At 43.6% G+C, this 25,299-nt stretch overlaps 1 long non-coding RNA gene across 9 annotated transcripts; it reads right to left on the reverse strand.

Annotated features, from left to right (window-relative positions):
• Positions 1–1,436: 1,436 nt before the first annotated feature.
• On the reverse strand, positions 1,437–24,739 carry LOC311586802. 9 transcript variants are annotated; one of them, XR_014775665.1, is made up of 7 exons: positions 24,392–24,739; positions 18,821–19,119; positions 15,132–15,290; positions 14,538–14,644; positions 13,439–13,652; positions 12,489–12,964; positions 4,338–4,890 (listed from the first exon to the last, which is right to left on the reverse strand). It is a non-coding gene; the product is annotated as an uncharacterized lncRNA (long non-coding RNA). The 9 variants fall into 9 exon arrangements; XR_014775664.1 differs by lacking the exons at positions 4,338–4,890; positions 12,489–12,964 and adding an exon at positions 1,437–1,603 and having other exon boundaries at positions 24,392–24,737; XR_014775666.1 differs by lacking the exon at positions 4,338–4,890 and having other exon boundaries at positions 11,612–12,964; positions 24,392–24,737.
• Positions 24,740–25,299: the final 560 nt, after the last annotated feature.

The raw sequence follows: 25,299 nt of genomic DNA on the forward strand, positions 1-25,299 counted from the left end.
GCCGGAGGACAACATGCAGGCGTCAGTTCTCTCGTTCCACCACGTGGTTCCTGGAAAACACTGGCATTGTCAGGCTTGGTGGCAAGTGCCTTTACCCACTGAGCCCTCTTGCTGGCTGTAGAGACAGTTATGAAGCTGAAGTGACTAAACGCTAACTTTTAATACTAGATAACAGATATGTCACCTTCCAAGTCCCCACAGTGTATGTGTGAGCACATGTGAGTGAGTGTGTGAGTGTGCGCGTGTGTGGCATGCGAGCAAGCACATGTGTTGCACGTGTGCTTTAAAAAGCCCTTTGACCTGCTGGGCTTTGCTTCAGGACCTCAGCGGCTCCCTCTGCCATTAGCTAGGGCTTGGTCAACTGCCATTCCATTAAAAAGCATCAACCAGGGCGTGGTGGCACAAGCTGTTAATCCCAGCATTTAGGAGGCAGAGGTGAGCCTGGTCTACAGAGTGAGTTTCAGGACAGCCAGGACTACACAGAGAAATCCTGTCTTGAACTGCCACCCCTCCCCATCAAAAACGAACAGTTATTTGCATAATGGAGGCTTCTAGAAACTCATAGTATTGACATTTTCTCTTAGCTTCCCTGTTTTATTTTCCTCAAGCACCTAAGAATGTCACTTCCTCATCCATTCTCACTTCATAAAGGACATAAGAGTGTTAGTGTCACAAAGCCTCCATCCTTTCTGCAGCTGAAGGAACAAGGGCTCTTAAGAACTTTATTTGTGGGCTTCGACCTTTTCCAAACTTACTTTATTTAGGGTTCTTGAATGTTTCTATATCCCTTCCAACCCACCTACCCTAGATAGGAGAGAAAAGAGGTTAATGGGAACAGGAGAAGCAGACCTTTCTGGACTCAGTTCCTGGGAGTGATTCCCCTGGCGTAGTCAGCAGGATTTCAGCAGACCAGCAATTCCACCAAGGTTGCTGCTGGAACCTGGAGCAGCAGCGGGAACACAGAGCCCCGAAGCGCTCTCTGGAGCGGTTCTCTCTCAAAGTGGAGCGATGAACAACCAAACAAAACCGAGACCCAAAAAGCCCCCGCCCCCCTGCTTCCTGTTTTGGGCTCATATCTGTATATCTCCTCTCAGAGTCTGTACTAAGATGTGTTTCAGCTGGCAAAAACTAAGCCCCCCCAGGAGATGGTTCATCTTCTAGTGGACAGACATCACCTATTCTCTCACAAGTTTGTTCCCCATCCCACACTTGGGATCAAAACAAAAACATGTTTCCATCCACCACATTTTTTTCTGCTGAGCATGGTGATGCACACACCCAGGAGGCAAAGGCAGGCAAGATCTCTGTGAGTTCGAGGCCAGCCTGGTTTACATAGTGAGTTCCAGGACAGTCTGGGCTACATAGAAAAACCCTATCTCAAAAAAGAAGAAGAAAATAAAAGCATCAGTAGACACTTCCAATTGTCACTGCCGTTCACCTCTGCCAGGCCCTTGCTGCTTTAAGAACCCCAGTGTGGAAACTGAGTCTGTTTGTGCCCCAGGCCTCCAGCGTGTCTATAGTACACTCTGAAACTGCCGCAGTGAGAACAGTCATTTGAGTTTATCCAGATGTGTCAGAGATGCTGCTGAAGCGCGTCTGACTCCTGAAACATGTAAAGGGTTTTGTTGTTGAATTCTGTAGCACACATGTAAGAGAGATGGCTACCAACCCACAAATCTCTCTCTCTCCCTCCCCTCTCTCTCTCTCTCTCTTATTTTTTAAAAGTTGAGATTTGGGGACCCTTCCCTCTGAAAAGTGACTACAAGAAAACTCCTGTTTTTATCAGTGTGGGTGGACACCTCGCTCCGGGCAGGAGGGAGCTGCCGAGTAGATAGCCAGGAATGGATGGTGGGGCACAGGTAGGCTTGGCCCTTTGTCACCAGGCTGCCAAATTTCAAAAGCCGTGGGCAATGAAGGGAGCCATTACTCTCCACCTGAAGTTATTAGCAAGGACAACAGCCGACAAAAGAAGAAAATGTCCTAAAAATCAGATTCTTATAATGCAATTACAGATGATTTTTCCGTGAGGAAGAAATGGGGGTTGGAGGGAGACAGCCATCTCTAAAAATCAATGTGGCTAGACTTTCTGACTAACCCACAGTCTGAAAGAACATGTGCAAGAAAGTGAGACATGACTCAGAGGACGATGGAGAAGGGCTGGGGGTGGGGGTGGGGGAGTGAGGAGGAGAGGAGAGAGCTGAGGCTTGGAGGAGCACAGGACCCAGCACCCTCTAAATGCTCCTGGGGGCTGCGAGTGAGCTCAGTGTGGCAGCCATTGCCTACTGTGAGTGACCTTGTCAGTCCCAGGACCAGTCCTCAGAAAAGAAGCCGGAAGTCGCAACCAGAGCAAAAATTGCAAGGAATGGACATGAGGAGGCACTCAAGTATTTTTTAAACGTTCTTTGTTTTGTATTCTACGTTTATCTCTGAATTAAAAAGAAACCAGGGCAGGGCTTGTGCTCAGAAGTTTTCCAGGACAAAGCAGACTCCATGGTTTTGTTGTGTGTGTGTTTTTTTGTTTTTGTTTCTTTGTTTGTTTGTTTTGTTTTGTATGATTTTTGTTGTCTTTGTGGTTTGGTGCCTTTGTCCTTTTAGGTTTTGTTTTGTCCTTTTTTTTTAAATTGTTTTTTTGAGTTTTGGTTTAGAGAGAAGGAAGGAACATGAAATTGGATGGGTAGGGAGGTCGGTAGGCTCTGGGAGGAATTAGGATGTGATCAAAATATATTGTAGGGAAAAATTTTCAAAACCATAATTATAATTTTTTAAATTAAAAAATGGTTTCAAATCCTAAAAATGGCCATGAAACTATGAAAAGTAATTATGGGTATTAGTATTTAAATTTTACTAATCAGTTTTTTTTTCCTTAAAGACAGTATCTGGAGATGCAGTCTTCTGGAACCTGTGATCCTCCAGTCTCTGCCTATGGAGTGCTGAGGTTCTCGGGACCATGTTGACTTTGGGAACCAGGTTGACAGGTGTCTCCCACCCCACCCCACCCCACCCCCATTTCAAACTAAGAGTCATTGACCTCAGAGCCAACATTTTATATTCACCTTCAGTACCTGAAGGGACCATTGGCAGGGCATGGGGGCCGAGGATCTTTGTGCACAGGGCCCCTTCAGCAGGTTTTGGTCGGCCCATTATGAGGCTTTAAAGGTTTCCTGCTGATTTTGTGTTAGTCTTCATAATTTGCCTTCCTAGGATATTTCCCATTTGTTAACACAAAAACACAGCAACTGGGCTTCGGGGAGGGGGCAGGGTTAGCTCAGTTGGTGAAATGTTTGCCCTCTGAGCTCAAGGGCCTGAATTGAGATCCTCAGAACTCAAGTGAAAAGGCAGGTGTTGGGGCTCATGCTGTCATGCCAGCCTTGGCGGCAAAGGGTGGAGTCAAGCAGATCCCTGACCTCATTGGCTGTAGCCAGCCTAGGCCACTCAAAGACCTTCAGGTTCAGTAAGAGACTGATAAAGATAAAGGTGGATGCTCATAGGGTATCAAGTCTCTTTTTTGCTAGCCTGCTATCCTTCCTCTGAGTGCCACCAGGCCTCCCCATCAAGGGGACGTGGTCAAATATGGGGCACCAGAGTCCGTGTGAAAGTCAGTTCCCATTGTCCACTCAACTATGGAGAATGTCCTGTCCATTGACTAGATCTGGGTAGGGGTTTGAAGTTTACTGCACTTGTGGCACTCAAAGGAAGGATAGCAGGCTAGCAAGAAGAGACTTGATACCCTATGAGCATATACTGGGGGAGGAGGTCTCCCTCAGTCACAGTCATAGGGGAGGGGAGTAGGGGAGAAAGTGGGAGGGAGGGAGGAATGGGAGGATACAAGGGATGGGATAACAATTGAGATATAATATTAATAAATTAATAAAATATTACCAAAAAAGATAAGGGTGGATGGCCATTGAGGAAGGCCATGCCAACTTTGGGCCTTCACATGTGTATTGAGGCACATAATACACATGCCCTCAGATGCAGTGGTTTTTCTTTTAAGGTTAAGCAAATTTATTTATCACTATAAATGGGCACAAATGCTAACTGCCCAGTCTTAGATGCTAATTTGCTTGTGTCTTACTTTGAATTTAATTTTGCCTTACTTCTCTTTTCTTATTTTTTTCAGTCATACACATACTTTAGATTTACAGAAAGGTTGCAGAAATAGCGTGTTCTCCAGCCCTCTCTGATGTCAAAGTTCTGACCACTTATTTTATAGACTATACCTTCTCTTGGGTTTCTGAGACCAGGAGGCAGTACTAGGGTTTTTTGTTTTGTTTGTTTATTTGTTTTTGTTTTTTGATCAGAACCACCATACAGGCACAATGCCTTCTGGGCACTGTAGCAGAGGACAGGGGATGGTGCTGGCGATGTGAACTTTTACCACTTGAGTGAGGTCTATTGAGTTTCTCCAAAATAAGGTTGCTGTCTTTCACATGGTCCTCAGCTGAGGAAACGCCCTTAGGCTATTCAGATACCCTGTTCTTTCTCAAGTGACATGATGGGTATTTTCTTTTTGTTTCCTTTTTTTGGGCATTTGTTATCTGAAGATCTTTGGTAGGGGAATGGCTGTCTCTTCTCTCCCATTTATCTTTGCTTATTCAGTTATTTTTATTTTTTTGTATCTGTGTGGGCCCGTGGATATTTATTTCATGCTATTTTATAATCCACTAGCATTGTTTTCCTTGCTATACAAATTATTTGCGTCTTGGTTCTTGGTAGCTTTGTCCGATCTGTCTTTGGGTCCCTTTGGCATACTTCATGTTTTCTTCTCTTGCCACACCCAGTATTCTCCTATTTCAGAGGGCAATTTGTTGTTAAAAGTTGGTCTTGTCTTCTTGCCTCAGTATGCTGTTACCTCCATCTCCCACGAGTGCTGTCCATGGATAAAGAAGGCTGGATATGTGGGGACTATTAATTAGTATGAACTCACAGACTTCAAATATATACTGTTTAGGAATATCTATCTGGGTGTAGCCATTGCTGCTGAGGCTTTATAATGATTTTAGTTCTTTCTTGGGGGAAAGCACTTGACGATCTATGAATGCTTGCCAACCCACATAGGCACACCATCTATTCATGTATGCACATCTGTGTATCTATCTTAAATTTCTCCATGATACCAGCACCCCTAACTCCAATACAACCATCCCTACTTAGCTGATGGAGGCACATTACAGTACCTTTTCTGCATACCTGAACATGTACATGCCAGACCCTGTATATGGCGTGTGTGTCTATGCATGTATGTAGTGTACATATTGATAAAGTTTGACTTGTTAATTAATTGCACAATCAAGTATTAATAAGAAAATTCATAATAGAATGGAATCATTAGAACATCGTGCTGCAATAAGTTACTTAAGCTTTACAAATTGCTTATTTCTGTCCTTTTAGATTTAATACTTCCTATCTGTGGTAAACTACAGATAATAGAAATCCTGAGGAGGAAGACTGCAGTAATAGACAACCGTGCAGCATCACTCCTTATCTTCCCATTTATGGTTGTCTGTCACCTCTCTCCCATGGGATTACTTATTTAATACAAGGATATCCAGAAGGCTTTCAGGGATTATTAATTCATATAACTGAGAAAAACTTTACTTCCTTAAGTTTCAATGCCCATTTTTAAAAAGTGAATTGTTTACTTTTATTTTATGTGCATGGGTGTTTTGCCTCCATGTATGTCGGTGCACCATATGCATGCAATGCTCAAAGAGACCAGAAGAGGGCATCAGACAAGACGATTGTGAGCCACCATATAGATCCTAGGAATTGAACCCAGCTCCTCTGGAAGAATAACAAGTGCTCTTTATTATTGAGCCATCTCTCCAGCCCTGACACCTGATTCTTGGCTCTTACTATGCAGTCCCATTCTGCTAGTCCCAAGCCAGTTAGGTTGATTTCCTTCTAAATGTCCTTCATGGTGGTGGCTTTCATTTATAACACAGTGCTCTGTATTTTGTGCTGTCTCTGTTTCTGAACCAATTTAAAAAATTTTTTCCTATGCAGTAAAATAAACTCATCTTCACAGATACACAGATAGATCTTCCACTACAGTGATGATCAGTTTTCCTCACGGCAAAAGTCCCTCAATGCTCCTTCCTATCAACCCATTCTCCACAGCCCCTGGGAACTGAGTCTGAGCTTTCTTATCAATGGTTATACCTTTTCCAAGGTGAATGCCCTTTGTCTATTCGGCCTTTGTCTCTGTCTTTAGGAGTGGTTCTCAGCCTGTGGGTTGGGATCCCTCTGAATGCATCAGTAAACACAGATATTTATATTATGATTAATAACTAGCAAAATTACAGTTATGAAGTAGAAACCAAAGAAATCTTATGGTTGGGGTCACCACAACTGTATTGTTAGGAAGGTTGAGAGCCACTGCTCTATAGAGAAATGCATTTAGAAGTTACTTCTACACAGCAGTACTTACTCCTTTTCACTGTCCAGTGGTGTCTAAGTGCAGGGGGTACCAAAGTTTCATTTTCAGCTCATCACTGAAGGCTGCTTGGGTTGATTTAAGTATTGGTTGGGTTAAGGCTTGCTGCTTTTTCTGATCGCTGCTCCTCCTAGTTTCCTCCCAGCTGCAACCTCTTCCCTCATTCACCACCAATCAAAGCTCAGTCTCCAGCCACGCAGTCTGTTTCTACTTCCAGCACCTCAACTGTCACCTACAGGGGAAGGGTCCCTAGAAGTACCAGTTGGCGGTATTCAAACAGCCTCTTCCAAGGGAGTGTTTCATTCGACTGCCCAGTCACCTGGCTGGTCCAGGACGGATGATACTCGGCATCTCTAAATGCTCCACAGCCTCTCTTAAAGTAATATCTCCGCGAAATGAGAAAGGAAAGCTGGATTGCTGCAAGCCCTAGCTTTCAAGTTTTATATCAAGTGATGCAGAGAACGCCCGCACACCTGTGCTGGGAGAGTGTGATCACTGATGACAAGACTCTGCCTTTTCAAGAAGCAAACACGTGGCAGGATGGCAGCAGGCTGGGATCCTGAGACTGCCGCAGGCCAGAGCTGGTGAAAGCTCAGGAACAGCTGTTTTTGCAGGAATACTGCCTAATGACTCTAAATTCGTTCTCAGGTGCAGGGTTGCCAGGGTTAGAGCAGGTCAGTCTAACTGTAAGCCCGTTCTTATTGTTAGAACCTTTTCTTCTTTATGATAACAAAATGTCGCAGGTGACTTTCTGTCCATAACTGTGTTAGGCTGGATTTGAGTTCCAATGTCATTCTCCCAAAGTATTGTTCCTGGGAGTGTGCTACACTGTGCAACAACATGGATTTAAAAGTGTAATTAAGGGTGCTAATCAGCTGGCTTTGAGATCTATAGACTATTTGAACCCAAGCTTCACACACACACACACACACACACACACACACACACACACACACACACACACACGGTCTTAGACTGGTGGTGTTAGTGGGGCCTCATCTAGTCATTCAAGCCTTCAAAACAAGAGCTCTTTTTCTACCTGGCAACATAGGGGCAGCTGGGGGCTCAAGGCTGGAAAGGCTGGGGATGCTGCTGTTGGCTTGGAGACGAAGATCAGGCTCCAGGGAACCAGAAAGCTCTGTCCCACAAGCACTGGGAGCAAATCTCTGACAGTAATTCCAGAGTCTGGACACTGATGTCCTCTCTTTAAGAGCCAGAGCAGAAGGTCCTGTGCACCGAGTGATGTCAGCTTGGCATGTGGGTGTTCCTGTGACTTCACCTGGGCCCAGAGCCATCGGTGACCTGTTTGTGAACTGTCCACTCTCCTTCTTGTCTCCACTGAATGTCACTTGTTGGACAGCAGCCACCTGTTGGCTACTGTTCCACTTCTTGACTAGACTGTTAATGGCTATGACAACAGATGGGTGACCAGTCAACCAGTTTGCACAGGACTGATGGTTTCCCATGTTAATGAGCTTTCTGCTTGAAACCTGGCAAAAGCCTGGGCAAATTAAGAAAGGTTGGTTATTCATAAAGTCTGGCCATGCCAGATATTTGTCTTTCTAGTCTTCTTTGCAGTCTCGACTTGGGCACATGATGTAACACTAGTGGTAGGAGGGTCATAAAGAAACTCCTAGGCTAGGCACGGTGGCACATGCCTTTAATCCCAATGCTCAGAAGGCCAAGAGGATGGGTCTCTGAGTTCAAGGTTAGCCTAGTCTGTATAACTGTATAGCCAGACTACCCAGGGCTACATAGTGAGACATTATCTAAAACCCAAAAGAAACAGGGATGACAAAATAGTTCAATGGACTTGAGTTCTCTTCCAAGAACACACATCAGGTGAATTACAACTATCTGTAACCCCAGATCCAGGGGCAGCGGACACCTCTGGCCTCTGTGGGCACTTTCACTCACATGGACAGACCCTTCACCATGCATATAATAAAAAAAAAACATAGGTAAATATATCAATAAACTCCTGGGAAATAACAAGGAGGAACAGCAGGAGCAGCAGCAACAACAACAACAACCAAAAAACAAAAACAAAAAAACAAGGACAAGGACCCTTCTTTCTGCCTTTGGATGTGTGGAGATAGGATGGCTGGAGATGCAGCAGCCAGGGTCAAGAGCAGTTAAACCCAGTCTAGTGGAGACATGGGTAGAGGAAGAAAAATGACAGCAGAAGCATGGGGCTCGAAGACGCACCCGACTAACTTATAACCAGTCTACTGCTAGAAACTTCTCAGTATCTTGTTATGAGCGAGCACATCGCTGGGCTGCTTCTGGCTGACTAGCTCAGGGTTTGTAGACGAAAACTTCCTTATGAATAGGGCACAGCCCCCTCTCCTTACAGTCACGGGCATTGCAGAATGCATCTCCAGTCCCCCTCCTCCCTTCACTGCACTCATTGTCACCGAGAGTCTCACTTTCAGGCCCCTGTGAAATTACAGGGCATAACAATTCATTTTCTGTCAAACGCCAGGGCCAGGGGTAAGAGAGTAGACAGCCGAGTGACAAAGAGACTGTAAGTAGAGCTTAGGGGAGAGAGGCAGTTTATCAAGCCGACGTCAGAGCCACTCTCTCATGTCTTTGAAGAACAAAGGTCCAGAGGAGAGGGGTCCAGGAGGGGTTGAGGGCGTGTGTTTTGACATGCCTTTATCCAGGGCAGTCTTGGGGCATGTAACCCTGTAAGCCTGAAGGCTGAGGAGAAAATACCAGCACACTCTAGCTTTCCATGCTGGGTGTGAGCGGCAGTCAGTGGCCAGGGACTAGGGAAGCGGCAATTCCTAGCTGGGCAATCGGACATACTAAAGGAATGGGTTCTAGCCTGTGAGCCAGAAGCAAATCAGGAGGAACTGTTGAGCTGAGATGCTGTCACATTTGTCCAGAGCCTCTTCTTGCTCAGATCATGAAAATTCACTGGGTCTCACTCCTGCCCAGCACTGTATTTTTGTCACCGAGTCCCCTATACAGTCCTGGATCTGTCTCCTCTCCAGTCTTGGGGCATGGAGGGTGGGTCCTCACACACTGTGGTGACACTGTTCTGGAGTGCTCATTTCCAGTCTCCCCCCACCCCACCCCCATCCTCATCTATTTCTCCTCTGCCTTCTGATGCAGCACAGGAGTTAGCCACTGTGCTCCGACGACAGCTCCTTCTTTGTCACCCTGTACCTGTGTGGCTCCCGCTTCTTCTGCGGCATACTTTCCTGGTAAAGTCCTGCATGCCAGTTAGAACCAGCTAAAAGTTGACTCCTCTTCACATGCAACTCCATCAGAGTGGTGGGCATCTGCCTGGAGTGCCTGGCATGTGCAAAGTACTCAGTAAGAGCCTGCCCATGGGGCTGAGCTGAGCTGGGCGACTGCAAGGCCAAGGCCGCCTCACCTCTTCATAGCTCTACATTTGTTTGTAAATCTGTTGCTTTCCCTTTATAACCACTTAGGTGCCTGGGGGGGGGGGCGGCCACCGAGCAACCTTCCAGCCTGTGCCTTTCCAGACTCTTCCGTGCTGACCACTGGCTGTGCACAGTGTCACAGATCATCAGCCTTCCTTCGTGTGTGGACCTCTTCATACACTGGTGCCACTCACAACCAGCTTCGTGAGTGGTGCACAAGTGAAGATGGCAGTATCTCCATGTGGGAGACGAGAAACCTTGGGGTGAAATTGATGGGTGACTCGGACATAGTTACACAGCCATGAAGTTGCCAAAGGGGATCTGCGGGCCTGACTCATAGGCTTGTGTTTTATTATGGTAGTTTGACACAGGATCTCACCATGTAGTTCAGGCTATGCTAGACCTTACCGTAGGCTCGACTCGGCTTCCTGGGTGCTCAGATTACAAGTGTGGGCCACTGTGTTCTTTCATATTTATGTTGAGTTACCTCTAATTAAAAAAATTTTTTTAAAAGCTTCTTCAGGTCAGAAGGAGCACTGTTTTTCTTATTGTGGTTCTCCACTTTGTCATGTTTAGAGGCTGAGGGGGTTAATACTCCTGATTGGGACGGACCCCAGTGGGACTGACTGTGTAGAGAACATGAGGATGCTACAGGATGTACTGAGGGCTCCTGGCTGGCCAGGCTGCCAGCACGCAGAGTGTGTCTGAGTCACTCCCCGAAGTCACTCTAGGTCTCTAACTGGAGGCTGCGGTGGCTGTGGGTGGGGTAGACTCTAACAGCTGGGGTATCTTGTTCACAAAAATGAGCATAATTCTGAGCATGCAACCGCAGCGATCTCCCTAAGTGTGAGAATTGCTTTCTTTATCCAATGAAATGTCACTCTTTCTTTTCTTTTCTTTCTTCTTTCTTCTTCCTTCCTTCCTTTCTTTCTTTCTTTTTTTCTACATAGTCTTCTGTGTAACTCGGGCTTACATCCAAATCATTTATTATCCTTCTGCCCCAGGCTTCCTAGTGTGAAATGCCACCTTTTTGATATGTCAATCAGTAGGTATGGGATTCCTTTTTTCGTCTCCTTGTGTGGGTTTCTGCGAATGTGTGCTTTGGTGTGTGACTCTCTCCTGTACCTGCCTGTTTGGGAATACACTTCAGAATATTTGTGTTTCGTTGTTCATGCCAAGTGTGTCCTTTGGGCATGAGTACTGTGTTCTGTGTGTGGTGGTGTGTGTTCTCTCTGTGTGTTTGCAAAATGTGGTGTGTTGTATATAGTCATTGAGGTATTGATTATGTGTGCTACCATGTGTACGTGTGTTGAGTGAGTGTGTTGAACTGTGTTGTGTATTTTGGTTGTGTTATATGATTTTCTATTGTACCTGTTTGGGGCATGTGTTGTGTTAGGCATGTGTCTTGTTTTGTAGGTGGCTATTAATTTGTCCTATGAGTTTTAAATGTGTATTTTGTGTTTGGAATGTGCATTGAAAATTTACTGTTTTATTGTGGTGGGTGTTTGTGTTATGCATCTATGTCATATCTGTGTTTGGGGTGAGTGTTTCATTGTATTTTGGGTGTTTGTGTTATGATAGTGTATATGTGTGTTCTGTGTGAGTGTGTGGTGTGTGTGTGTCTGTGTTTTGCGTGAGTGTGTGTGTTTTGGGTGAGTCTGTGGTGTGTGTTTTGTGTGAGTGGTGTGTGTGTGTGTGTGTGTGTGTGTGTGTGTGTGTGTGTGTGTGTTCACATCAGAGGAGAAAGGGTGGGAGAGGAGAAATGAATCTTCTTGCTAGGAGCAGTAGGGGCATTGAGAATCTCTAAATCCCTAATCTCTTCACCCAAGATTAAGCAAATAAAATTGCTGGTCTGAAGAAGTCAGCCTCTTGATGACTCCAAAGAGATGGCGGTGAGTGAGCCAAGGAGCTTAGCTTCCTATCAGCCTGGTGATAAAGGGGCTTGAGCTCTGAATGACAGTTGGAGCAATACGCTCTGATCCGATTACCAAGAGACTCATCGTCACTCTACATTAATGGTGGATTTTAAAAATGGTGCTAAAGAGTTAGTGTTCATCATCTAAAGACTTCAGTTATTGCTTAAAATGCAAATAATGCTTATCCAAGACCTGAGGCTAAAAGACAGGGGATGGCACAGCCAGGGTGAGGGGCAGGAGGCTCACCTCCCATAAGAATCCCTTGTCAAAAAAAAAAATCCCTTGTCCACCAGGGTTTCATCCGAGCTGTCAGCCCCTCCACATTTAGAAGAGAGATTCGGGAGTCTGTGGGCCATGGTGCCATGTCTGAGTGAGGGGCCAAATCTAACACCCAGTAAAGGATGTTTGCAGCTCTGTAGGAGCTTAAAACCCCACAGGACTAAAGCAAGGTTTTAGTGCAAAGACAGCTTCTAGTCTTGTTGGTGAGATTCCCATAAAAGCTCAGGTTTTAAGCTAGAGAAGGTCTAAGAGATAGATTCAAGTCATAGAGATATCCCTTATAGAAATATAGGGATGTCTCTTATGGAGAAATGACAGAGAGATATAACTCCATACCCAGAGATCATATGTGCTTAGGCTCCAAAAATGACAACATTATTTGAAATATCCATATAAAAAGACTATTATTTCTATGTGGACAATCTTCACAGCATACTTGGTTAACTGTGCTGTAATTCTTACCTCTCAGGTGGTGAGAGATGCCGACCAAGTTCTGGAGTGAGAGACTCCTTTCCTATGTGATGTCCTCTTAGTTTTCCCTGGCTTCTTGTTCTGCCTCAGTGGATTCTAAAGGCGGTGGTAGAAATGGACTTTGGGACAGAGGATGACTGTGTGGACTGAGCAGGGTGTGGGTGGTGTGGGTGGTGTGTGCGGCTGGGGGACAGTAGTGGAATCAATGAGGAATCTTCTCACACGTCCATCAAGGAGAGGAGGGAGGAAAGATGGTCAAATTATTTGGGGAGTTTGTTTATGAAGAAACCCAAAATGGAGAAGTGTACAGAGAGGTAGAAGGAGGAGTATTCCAAAATGGAAAATTCAGGAGAAAGATCTCTTCGACATTTGAAGGGTTCTTTAAGTCACGAGCTGTGGCAGTTGATGGGGGGACTCTTGTCAATAGTGTCCAGTTATGTTGCAGATACACCGAGCGTCAGTAAATCCTAGACAGTAGTAAATGAAATGTCCTATGCTGTGGTTTAAACTGTAGTTTAATCATACAAACCTACTCTGGTTGTATCAGAAGCAAAGAAGGAGGTGCTATAAAAGAGAAGTCAATTCCTTCTCTGATGTTGGCAATCCTCAGAGGAGGCTTATATCATTGTCTTTTATACAACTATGAAAATCTCTTTTAAAAAGTGAGAATTGGGATGACAATGAATGGGTAAAGAAAAGAGAAGAGCGTAGCTGAGTCCCAGCCCGTAGATGTCAGCAGAATCCAAAGGATGTGGCTTATAGAAGGCGGATTCCACGCTGCTCCCACAGCCAGACCAGGGCTGCCAGGGCATCTGCTTCTGCTCTTTGTCAGCAAAGGCTGTGGAAACCTTTCAACAGGCTCCCACCCTTTGGATTTTCATGTCAAAGGCCAGCTGCAGTTCTCTGCATGCGCGGTGGCAGGTTGACAGCCAATATCTCACCTCAAATCAAGGCCCTCTGCCAGTCATGGCCACGCGGTGTTGACCTCCTAACTTCTCTGTTCTGAAATATATTCTTTTCAAATTATTTCGTCTGCTGGTGGAGGGAATTGCAAGAAAAGGGAAATTCAACCTAGTTCACTGGTTGTTGTCACAGTGTGAGGTGAGACTAAGCTCAGCTCCTTCTCCAGTCTCCTGGCATCTGCCTTGGGTGGGGCTTAGAATGAGAAAACGGGAAAACAGAATATGCAGGTTTTTCAGTTGGGCAATTGTTTCTAGCTCTTCTGCTAGGTATCTGAGACCCACAAAGACTCAATTAGAAACTATTTTTGAAGTAGCTTTCCTTCTGCCTTTCTCTCTTCCATCCACACCTCTCCTCTCCCCTCTTTCTGTCTCCTCCCTCCTCTTCTCCCCCTCCCCTCTTTCCATGCATGAGAAAAGAACTTGGGGCAATAATACATCATAGTAATGTCTTTAGAATATTCCAGTACAGAAGATTCTCTTAGTCGCTGTGTTAGTTGCTTCCTTCATTACTATGACCTGATGCCTGACTGTAGGCTCAACTTTCTTAACCAATATATTTTATTATGAGCTTATTAACTGAATGTACATCTTTATAACCCAACTAACCGAAACAATAGGAAAAGAGGATTAAAGAATAACAAAACAGTAAGGATATCAATTCCAAGGAATGATTCTCTTGGTGTAATCAGAAGGATTTCTTCTGCTGGAACCTGGAGTAACCAGAACCCAGAACCTCAGCAGAAGCTGGACCCCCAAAGCCCTCCCTCAAGTGGTTCTCTCTAGGAGCGTCTCGAAGTGGAGCGATGAACAGCCAAAACTATCCCAAGTCTCCAAAGGCCCCACCTCCAGTTTTGGGCTCATTTATATATCTCCTCCCAGAGTCTGTTCAACGAGATCTTTTCAGCTGGCAACAATCAAGCTCCTGCACGAGGTGGTTTGCCTTCTAGTGGATTAACATCACCTGTTCTCTCACAAGACCGTTCCCCATCCCACACTTGGGATCATAACAAAAACAGGCTTATCTCTCCTTCATCTGACCTTAAGGGATGTAAGGGAGGGGGGAGCTACCTGGACTCACAGTTTGAGGGGATCCAGGTTCCTCATGTCGAGGATGGAATGGTCATGTGGCAGGATGCACTGGGATACTAGGAGCTTCTCATGTCTGGGAGGACCATGGAGCAGAGCCTGATAGGAAATGGGATGGAGTATAAACCTTTGGTCTCCCCCAGCTCAGCTCCACCTCCTGAAAGAGCCATAGCCTCCCTCAAACAGTGCCACCAGATGGGAGGGGCCAAGTGCTCAAATGCAGAAGCCTGCAGGGACCACCCAGGAAGCAAAGTGGATAGATTCACATACAACAAAAAGTCCTAAAAATAATCCTCAGATGGTATTTTGAGGCTCAAATTCTCAACATGGACATAATTTTTAAGCATTAGGCTGTGAGAATTGTGCAATCTTTCAAATCTTTACTCAGAAGGGTAACTTGCATTCAAGGTAAATGAAGGAAGTCTTCAGTATCTAGAAGTTTTGGCTGGCCCAGTCCTTCAAGTCCTTGAAGCAGGACTCAGAGCTGCATTCATTTTCTCAGGTGTTTTGGTTTGGATCTGTGCCTGACTAAGTCTCTGGATGTAGACTGCTTAGGGAGGGCCAACTGCATTTGCATAGTCATTACCTGGTGGTTCAGAGGCTCTGTCTTCCTTTCTTTTTGGTGATAACTCCTCTTTCCTCTGAATATTGATTCTCAGTTTGTTATCCTAATACCGACTTCCCTTCAGGCTTAAGTTGAGTTTTGTGGTCTTTGTCCTGTGCCTGATGCTGAGGCTTCCGAGTCCTGTTGTGGGTTCACATAGAAAGTTAACTCACAGAGGATCTTGGTCTTTGTCCTATGTGACTACCTCATCCTCCACTTGGCTGTCTTCCCACTCCCCACGATTCACCCAACATGATTGCATCCTGCATCTTTTATGACTTTCTTTCCAGGTTAATGGCTCCAAGGTTTTACTTGCAGCAGAGGTGCGGAGGCATCTTTGGGACTCATTGACATTTTTCTTATTCCAAAATTTGAAAAATAACTACCGATAGTTACATAATTATCTCAAAGACCCTTGTGTTTCTAAGGAGAAATAACTAATACCAGAGAGAGAGAGAGAGAGAGAGAGAGAGAGAGAGAGAGAGAGAGAGAGAGAACTTGAAGAATTTGATTTGAACAAGTGTGTTAAAATGTAAGTTAATTGGAATGGACTGTAACTCTGCCCTGTTCCCAACTCAAAGTAACAACAACAACAACAACAACAAAAGAAAGATAGAAAGATAGAAAATGAATAAGAGGGTGAAATTACAGGCAAAAATAAGACATTCCAAAAGCAGAGGAAGATGGAAGGCTGGTGAGAGGCACCTGCTGAGCGGCCTGGGGCATGTGGAGAGGAATCATCTGCAGTCAGGGAGGCATTCCCTGGTGCACACACTGCAGCAAAGTCCCGAGGGCTGAAGCTGTGTGTGCCATCATACCATTAGCACTTACTAATTTGGGCCTCATAGCGTTTGAATTCTGTGTTGTGGTGAATGTGGGACCCACCATTCCTCTAGCTTTTTAAAAACATATACATTTAAAACATTGAAGTGCCACATAGAAAGTGATTCTTTGGGTCCTGTTTCTCAGCCGTTGATTGAACAGTTTTGTTTTTAGAGACAGGACTTCGATCTATAGTCTAGGCTGTCCTTGAACTCACGATGGAGACTTAGCTGGCTTTGAACTTATGGCAATTCTCCCACCTCTGCCTGGTGGTATATGTGTGTACCACAAAGCCTTGTTACTTACTTACTTACTTACTTATTTGCATATTTATCAAGCAAAAACCACAAACTGGCCAATGAATAAACAATTATTCTAATTCCATGCAACCATTCTTCTGTCACTCACGTGTCTTCTGCAATGTGTATGTGTATTGGTGTTTGTGTATATGTGTATATGTGTGCATACATTTGTGTACATGTGTGACTGTATATATATGCATATGTTTGTGTATATATATATGTATACATATATATTTGGATTTTTAATATTATTGCCACATTATTAATATTAGGCAGTATTGGTATGTTTGGCCTTAATATTTTTTCTTGATAGCCTCATTAGATTATTGCTATAGGAGGTGTTTTCCTTCTGCACCCATAAGATCCTGGAATAACAATGCATGAGACTTATTTAAATATTATACAAATACATAAGTCATATATCTAGACTTTTCTCTAACTAGCTCATAATTTAATAAGCCATGTACTAATCTATGTTTTGTCACATGGCTGGTTACCTGGGGTCAGGTACAATGTGTTCATCTTCCTCACATCGTGCCTACTAAACCTTCCACCTGTCTTTATCCCAGAATCCTTCCTTCTGATTGTGTTGCTTTCTAAATTGTAGAAAGTTACAATGATTTGGAGTTGAGGTAAAATATCTGAGCAGGTTTGTGGTTATAATCCACAGTCTAAAATACAAAATGACACATTTTTTCCTAAAGTTACTATGTAGGTTTTTGACTAGTAATAAATAATAACGTCCTTATTGATCCAAAAGATAAATACACATCAATCTTAAATTCATATAAAGAGAAAGAGGTGGCATGCTTGGCTGGCTGCTTAGAACCAGTCAGTCTTCTTAGGATGTGGGACACCCCCCCCCCCCAAAGAACTGATGCCAAAAGGCATTTTGCCCTGGAAAAGATATATTCTGTTAATCAATGTTAGATAGCCTAGGCTCTTTTCAGATTCCCGGTGGCCTTTTAATTGCCGGCTTGCACCACCATCCATACCTCTCAGGATATTTGACCTCTCCCTGCTAACATTTAGTGGTAGATAGAACCTCTGTTGCAAAAAATGTAGACCCCCATTCTGTGTTTTGACACGCGCTTTCTTTGTCTTGGCTTCTATTCCCACCTACAAGGTGGGACACAACTGCTGTCTCCCATGCTTCATTACACATGACAAACTCTTGCTCTCTAGCCCAGACTGCCCTCAGACTGGCTGACCTCCTGCCTCAGCATCTCACCTGCTGGTGTTGCAGGTGCATAGCAACACGTTTGCTCTTTTATTTTTTATTTTTTAGTGGAGAAATACAAGTTTACTTGGAAATATAGCTTATTGATTTAGGGACTAAGTTTGTACAAGGCAATATGCCTCTGATGTCCTTGGTGTCCGGCCTTAATGTGGGGTTCATGCTAATTATTCCTCACTCGGAACACGGGAATCTGAACTACTTCACTGTTCACACCACAGAGCTGTGTCCATGCACAGATTTATTAAGATAGCACACAAGCCACTATCAGATTATGCTGACGCATTATTTAGGAGGCATAAATGAGTTTTATGCTCAGCATGGGTCTCATCCCTGAGATGACCCATTGTATGTATATAAAAAGAAAAGGACCCCAAATTTAACACTTCTGGTCCCAAGTAGTTCTGATAAGAGAAGCCCAAGCTGAATGGACACTGAACACAGAAACCATTTAGGTATGTTTTGAATAACCTTTTGAAAAAATTGCCCCATGTAATATATTTATTTTGTGTAGATAAATCTATTGATATTGTCTAATTTGGGCATCATTGTTTTCACTAACATCTGTCTAGTTGTTCCCAAATCAGTGTGGGGTCTGATTATCCATGCCAAGGTTCCCCTGTGCAAAAATTTAGGGGCATTTTATTTTTACTTTTTACTTTTTGGCGTATCTGGACTGCCTGCATGGTTCTATTCATTGTTCTACATAGATTTTAATAGTTCTCCACAAACCTATAATAGTTTAAGGCACATTTAATTTAATAGAGGGATCTTCTGAAGCAGACTTTTAAAGAAAATTCCTTGTCTAGTCCTATTTTCCTCGGTAAAGCATGTCCAGTTTCTCCAGACATGACTCAGCATTTCTTGCATCTGTTTGAAATGCTTAAACTGTGTTCCATTGTATTTTCTTGTTGCCTCTTCTACTAGTTTACTCTGTTTGTGAGTAAGTGACTGGGAGAAGCACTTTAAGGAATGGGGGCTAATTTCTGCTTGGGGTTCTTCTGCGGGGGTCTGTCACGGCAGGGCAAACATGGTGGGTGGGCAGCTCCATCTAGACAGCAGGACTGCCAGCTCTTCATAGAGCAGGAAGTGAAGGCTAGATGGGACCTGGGGATGAGCCATGACTCTCCAAGGCCCACCCCTAGTGCCCTATTCCTGTCAGCTAGGCCTCATATCTTAGAGATGCCACAGTCTCCCAGAATATCCCTGCCAACTGAGGACCAGTAGTGGCCAGAGTGTGAGGATGTAGGGGCTCTTCCGGGTTCAAACCGTTACAGTTCCCACTCCCACCTGCCCGTCCTGCTGATCACCTCCTGTCCTTGTTTCTGAGGGTTTTTGTTTGTTTGCTTGTTTTGTATTTTTTTTCTAGACAGGGTTTCTCTGTGTAACCTTCGCTGTCCTGGAACTTGCTCTCTGTAGACCAGGCTGGCCTCGAACACACTCCACCTCTTAGCGAAGTGCTCTTCTGGTTCCAGTTATGTGATTGATGGGAGTTGTCCTCTTCTGCTAGACCCAACGCTGCAGAACACCGGTCAAAGGTTGGCCTCCCAACAGGTTAGGAGAACCAGTGGCTTCAAACTCAGGGTGTAGAGCCTTTATTGGTGCCGTGCTGTGAGGTTAAAGAAGGGAGAGACAGGAGCTGAAAAATGTCCTATTTCAAACGAGGTGCAGGGAACTGAGTTGTCGTGACAGATGCTGAAGTTAATGTGCAGAGAAAAGGAAGTAAAAGGGGCAGGGAGCCTCTGTGCTCACCACCCAGGAAACTGCAGGCCCAAAGACCGGCTGACAACTCATGACAGCAGAGGACCAAAGTATGCACAGGTGTCATAGTTACCTTCAGGTGTCAACTTGGCATGCTTGGGAAGAAGGAATCACCACTGAGGAATTGACTGCATACCTGTAGAAATAATCTGTATGGCATTGTCTTGATTTCTGATTGATGTAGGAGGGCCCGGTCCACTGTGGGCAGAACTCTCCTTAGGCAGGTTAGACCTAGAGTTATAAGGAAGGTAGCTGAACAAGCCAGGAGAAGGAACCCAGCAAGCTGCAGTTCTCCATTGGTTTCTACTTCAAACTCCTTACAATGAGTTCCTGCCTTGTTTTCTCTTAATGACAGGCTGTAATTAAAGTAAACCTTTTCCTCCCCAGGATGCCTTTGGTTGGTGTTTTATCACTGCAACAGAGTAGTAAGCTGATATGGTGGGCTACCATGCATCCCGCCAATAGTTTTTATTTTCCCTAATTTACCTCAGAATGACTTGAGACCATTTGCAGTTGAAGGAACCCTGGTGGTTATTGACATGTAAAAACGACTATTGCTTTTTTTGCATATTCTGTTACCAGTGACCACACCAAAATAATTCATTATCTTAGTGTACTTGTGAGTGTATCAGATTTACAAAAAGTAATTTATATTATTAATGATAATAGTGTCCCATAATTTTAATATCACCCCACATGCATATATATTTATATTGTGTATAGAGAAATATATTCCCACACATAGTCCATCTTGATCATGTTTACAAGATCCTTCCAAATCTACATACAGTAACAACAGTTAGGCCTCTGGGCTTCCAGGTTATACACAACCTTTATCCTATGGAGTTGACTTTGCCAATGGTCTGTCCACTCTACCGTCAGCAAACCAGCCCTTGAATTCATTATTCAGCTTAGCCTTTGTTTTGAATTCATAAATTTTTCATTTCGTAGAGAAATGCATTAGTACTTTCCTTGCAGTTACATCTATTTTATTTTCCTTTTGTTAATAATGTATATTGTGTGCTCACTTGTTTTCATTCTTTCTAGTTCATATTGATACAACTGAAAGATGTGAATTTCCCTAGAGTTCAGCGTTGATGTTTAAATAGTACACAGTTACTTTCTAACTAATTGTGACTTGAGTTTTCATTTCCCATATAAGCCAACAGTTAAAATGGCAGCAGGCTATAAGTACAACTTGGTTGAATTTTCATTTTTCTTTCTTTTTTAAAAAAATATTATTCATCCACTTTACATCCAATCATAGCCCTGTCTCTCCTCTCCTCCTGTTCCCATCTCCCTCCCTCTTCCCCATCCCCTGTCCCCTGTCTCCTACTCCTCAGATAGGGGAAGCTACTCCCCCCACTCTACCACCAACCCACCCCAGGACATCAAGTTGCATCAAGATTAAGGCAGCCCTGCCAGGGGAAAGTGATGGAAAAGCAGGCAACAGAGTTCATTTCGGAGACTTACTAGGGGACCCACATGAAGACCAAGCTGCCTATCAGCTACATACGTGTAGGGGGCCTAGGTCCCCCATGCATGGTGCTTGGTTGGTGGTTCAGTATCCACAACACCCCCACACCCCGCCCCTGGGCCCAGGTTAGTTGATCTGTTGGTCTTCTTGTGGAGCTTCTGTCCTCCATGGATCTTTCTCTCCTTCTGTCCACTCTTCCAAATGGCTCCCTGTGCTCTGCCAAGTCTTTGTCTGGGAGTCTCCACATCCTTTTCCATCAACTACTGGGTGGAGATTCTCAGAGGAAAGGTCTGACAGGCTCCAGTCTGCAAGCATAGCAGAATATCATTAATAGTGTCAGGGGTTGGCACTCTCCCATGGGGTGGGTCTCAGGTTGGGCCAGGCATTGGTTGAACAATCTCTCAATCTCTGCTCTATCTTTATTCCTGTACATTTTGTAGGCAGGGTAAATTTTAGGTTGAAGTTTTTGCGGGTGGGTTGGTGAAATGCTCATCATCATTAGCCATCAGGAAAATGCAGATCAAAAGGACTCTGAGATTCCATCTGACACCATCAGAATGGCTAAGATAAAAAACTCAAGTAACAGCACATGCTGGGCAAGGATGTGGAGAAAGTGGAACATTCCTTCATTGATGGTGGGAGTCCAAACTTGTACAACCACTTTGGAACTCAATCTGTTACTTTCTTAGAAAATTGGGAATAGCTCTTCCTCAAGACCCAGCTATACCACACTCCCGGGCATATACCCAAAAGATGTTCCACTATACAACAAGGACATTTGTTCAACTATGTTCATAGCAGCTTTATTCATAATAGCCAGAAACTGGAAACAACCCAGATTCCCCTCAACAAAGAATGGACACATTTTCTTAATACATATTTCCCCCCTCTGTGGCCAAAGACTATAGTATGGATCCTTTGTTTTTACTGGAGATTTGAGTTTACCTTCTTTTCATTTCTTTTCTCTTCCTTTCTTTTAATAGTGCTTGGGATAATGTATTTTTCAATGTTTCATGTGTATGTCTATGAGTGTTTGGCCTGCATGTATGTATGTGCACCCCATGTGTTCAGTGCCCATGGAGGCCAGAAGAAAGTATTGGGTCACTTGGTACTTGACTTACATACGGATGGCTGTGAACTGCCATGTGGGTGCAGGGAATGGAACTCTGGACCTCTGGAAGAGGAGCTAGTGCCCTTAACTTCTGAGCCCTCTCTCTTTCTATGACATTCTGATTTTTAATAGTAGTTTCCCTACTCTTAGCATTCCTTAGTTTGCCTATAGATCTTTGTCTAGTGTAAAAGGCTCATGAGATTCTCCCCTTCCAAGTTATCAAGTTTATTGGTGTCATCCTTGTTTGGATCATGTTTAGGCAGCCATGTTGATGAGACTTCATGTGTGTAGCTTCTACTAAGGGACCAACCCTGAAATTGTATACATACAAGTAGCATTTATGGACTGAGTGGGTTATTTTATATATATATATATATATATATATATATACATATATATATATATATATATATACATATATATATATATATATATATATATATATATATATATATAAAATTATATTTTATACACACGCACACAAAGAAATAGAGGCCATGAATCTGGGCAAGAGAAATAGTGAGGTGGTTCACCGGAAAGGTTAGAGGAAGAAAAGTTGGAGGAGGAAAGGGAAGAAAGAATGATGTAATTATATTTTAATCAAAAAAACCCCCCAAAACTATATTAAAGTATAGTTTAAAAGTAAAAGCATTTATTCCTTGAGAGCTTCATCCATGTGTGTTTGGATTGTACTCCCATGATCCTCATGTTCTCCCTTAGCATCCCTCAACACAGGCCCCTCATGACTTAGCATCCTTTTCTTTTTGTTATAAGCCACTGAGTCCATTGGTGCCCATATGCAAGTGGATATAGGGCCTTCTACTGGAGCATGGACAACTAGCAGCCACACTCTGAACAGCAACAAAAAAAGTAACTCCTTAACCCTGCAGCCATGAACTTTCAATAGCTCCTCAGTAAAGAATTGACTCTGTAAACCCCTGTCTGTGCTTGATTATTGGCTGGATTTATCTTGTATAAGTCTCATGTAGGTAACAAAGGCAGCTATGAATTCATGAGTACAATGGCCATATTCACACCTAGAAAAGCCACGCTTCCCAGCATTATCTGAACCCTCTGCCTCTTACGTTCTTTTTGTTCCTTATTCCACAATGTTCCCTGAGCCCTGGGAGCAGGGTAAACACATATGTGGCATTTAGGTGTGAGCACTCAACAGTCATTGACTTTCAGCATTTTGACCAGTTATGAGTTTCTTTATTAACTATCAACCACTGCAAAGAAGTACCTGGTATTGATTCCTTCCCGTGTCATGGGCCTCAAATCTAGTCTTAGAACAGGTGGTTACCCCATAACAGTCATGTCACTATTGCGTCAGTGGGCACAGCTTACCTACCAGGTTGGCTCATGGAGTTCATAGCTAGGTAAGACTGCTGCTTCCTCTCCCTGCCCACCCCCCACACTACCAGTATCTTACATAACACCTCCCAGTACAATGAAAGTTAGTCATCATGGAGGAAATTTCCTAGTTAGTATCAGATTAGCTTCTTCCTGTCTGCAACCAAGGAGCGCAGTATCTTCAACAATAGGCTCTTACCATCTGCTTAGCCAAGATAAATAGCAGTAGCACTGCTTGGGGGCCTCTCATGTCTCCCTGGATAAACATTTATGCAGACATATATTTTGCCTGCCACTGGGATTTCCCATTTAATAACCCTTGTCTTCCGGGAGCAGCATTGTCTACCCAGTCACTCAAACTTACTCTGTTTCTTAAAGTATGTTTTTGAATTACCTTTAAAATGTGGTGGGTTTCCATAAAGCATATATATATATATATAATTTATATAAATATATAAATTTAAAGGCATATATATTATATATAAAATATAAATATAATGTCATATATAAATATATAAGTATAATGTCATATATATATATATATATATATATATATATATATATAAATAAAAATGTTGGTTAACTTACCTGACATCTTCCTTTCTGCTATGTCTAACACCATTGCCCATTTAAACCTTTAGCCCCAGATAACTGTCTTTTTCATTAAAAAAATATTGAAAACATGGTTAATAGTGTTAATTAAAGTAGAAGAAAGAACACCAACAAATCCTCCTAAATCAATCCACCTTTTAATTTAGATTTACATAATCTTTATATATATTTTTTGAGACAGGGTCTCATTATGTCACCCTTGATATGTAGACCAACCTGGCTTCAGACTCACAGAGACCTGCCTGCCTCTTCCTCCCAAAACTACCATGCCTGACTCATCTGCATACTATTACAAGGGACTACTTAGTTTTTTGTTTTTGTTTTTGTTTTTGTTTTTACAAAACTTAGACATTTCCATTACAGTTCCTCAATTTAACTGGGAGGCATTGGGGGGGGGGGCGGTTGACTCCCTCTACAATATCACACATGATTTTCCTTTATAGCCATACATACAATTTCATACAATAAGAGTAAATCATTTATAAGTTGTTTGGTAACTTAAAGTATGTGAATTGTAAAAAAGGTCCCCTTACGCAATCTGTATTTTCCCCTCCAAATTGCACCTACTCTGCTTGAGGTAAGCTCTGGGATTCTCACTGCACGTCCTTCTGAAGCTCGACTTTCATCGGTTTCCCTCTTGAGGCTTTCTGTCATGTGTGATGCAAAAGTCCACACTGGATTCAGTGGAGAGTACTCATTGGCAGTTGTGCATAAAGGAACTAGGGTGAAAATGGTGAAGTGCTGGCCAGACTCCAAGACCTACGGAGCTGTGTGGACAGTCACTGCAGGCAAGTCTCCACAAGGACAACCGTTCAGAGAACACGAAGCCAGGCCGATACCAGAAGACAGATGTTCGTGGAAGTTTTACAAGTTAATAGAAGAAGAAAAAGAAGAAGAAGAAGAAGAAGAAGAAGAAGAAGAAGAAGAAGGAAGAAGGAGAAGAAGAAGAAGAAGAAGAAGAAGAAGAAGAAGAAGAAGAAGAAGAAGAAGAAGAAGAAGAAGAAAAGAAAGAAAGAAAATTTGGGGGTAGGGGAACCAGAGAGAATGAAGCAGACTCAAACGGAGATGGAAAAACGCCAGTGACGTCATCAACGGAAAAGGTGATAATTGATGGGATCAAATCTCTGCAGAGTTTTGGACTAAGATGGAGGTTTTAAGAGGGAGTTAGATTTACACGGCAGAGATCAGTCTCCCACGGTTCCATTAGGAAGCTGAATGTGACCTCTGGGAACACTGATAAGTTTGCAGGTGGAGTGGCAGGAAAGGGGTTTTCAACTCCTCACTTCTATTTTATTGTGAAGCAGGCCAGCGCTCCGCTGATAAGGAGAAGGAATGCACGAACGCGGAGATTTCCAATGGGGCGTGCTCAAGATACCCGCAATGAAAAACAGAAGGGAAATCTGATGAGAGAAACACAAACCGTTGTCCCAGGGTGCCCAAACTCAGGACGTGGAAGGCACCGCAGACAGGAGGCT

The sequence above is a fragment of the Acomys minous genome, assembly GCF_964271855.1.
Source record: "Acomys minous genome assembly, chromosome: 16".
NCBI lineage: Eukaryota > Metazoa > Chordata > Mammalia > Rodentia > Muridae > Acomys > Acomys minous.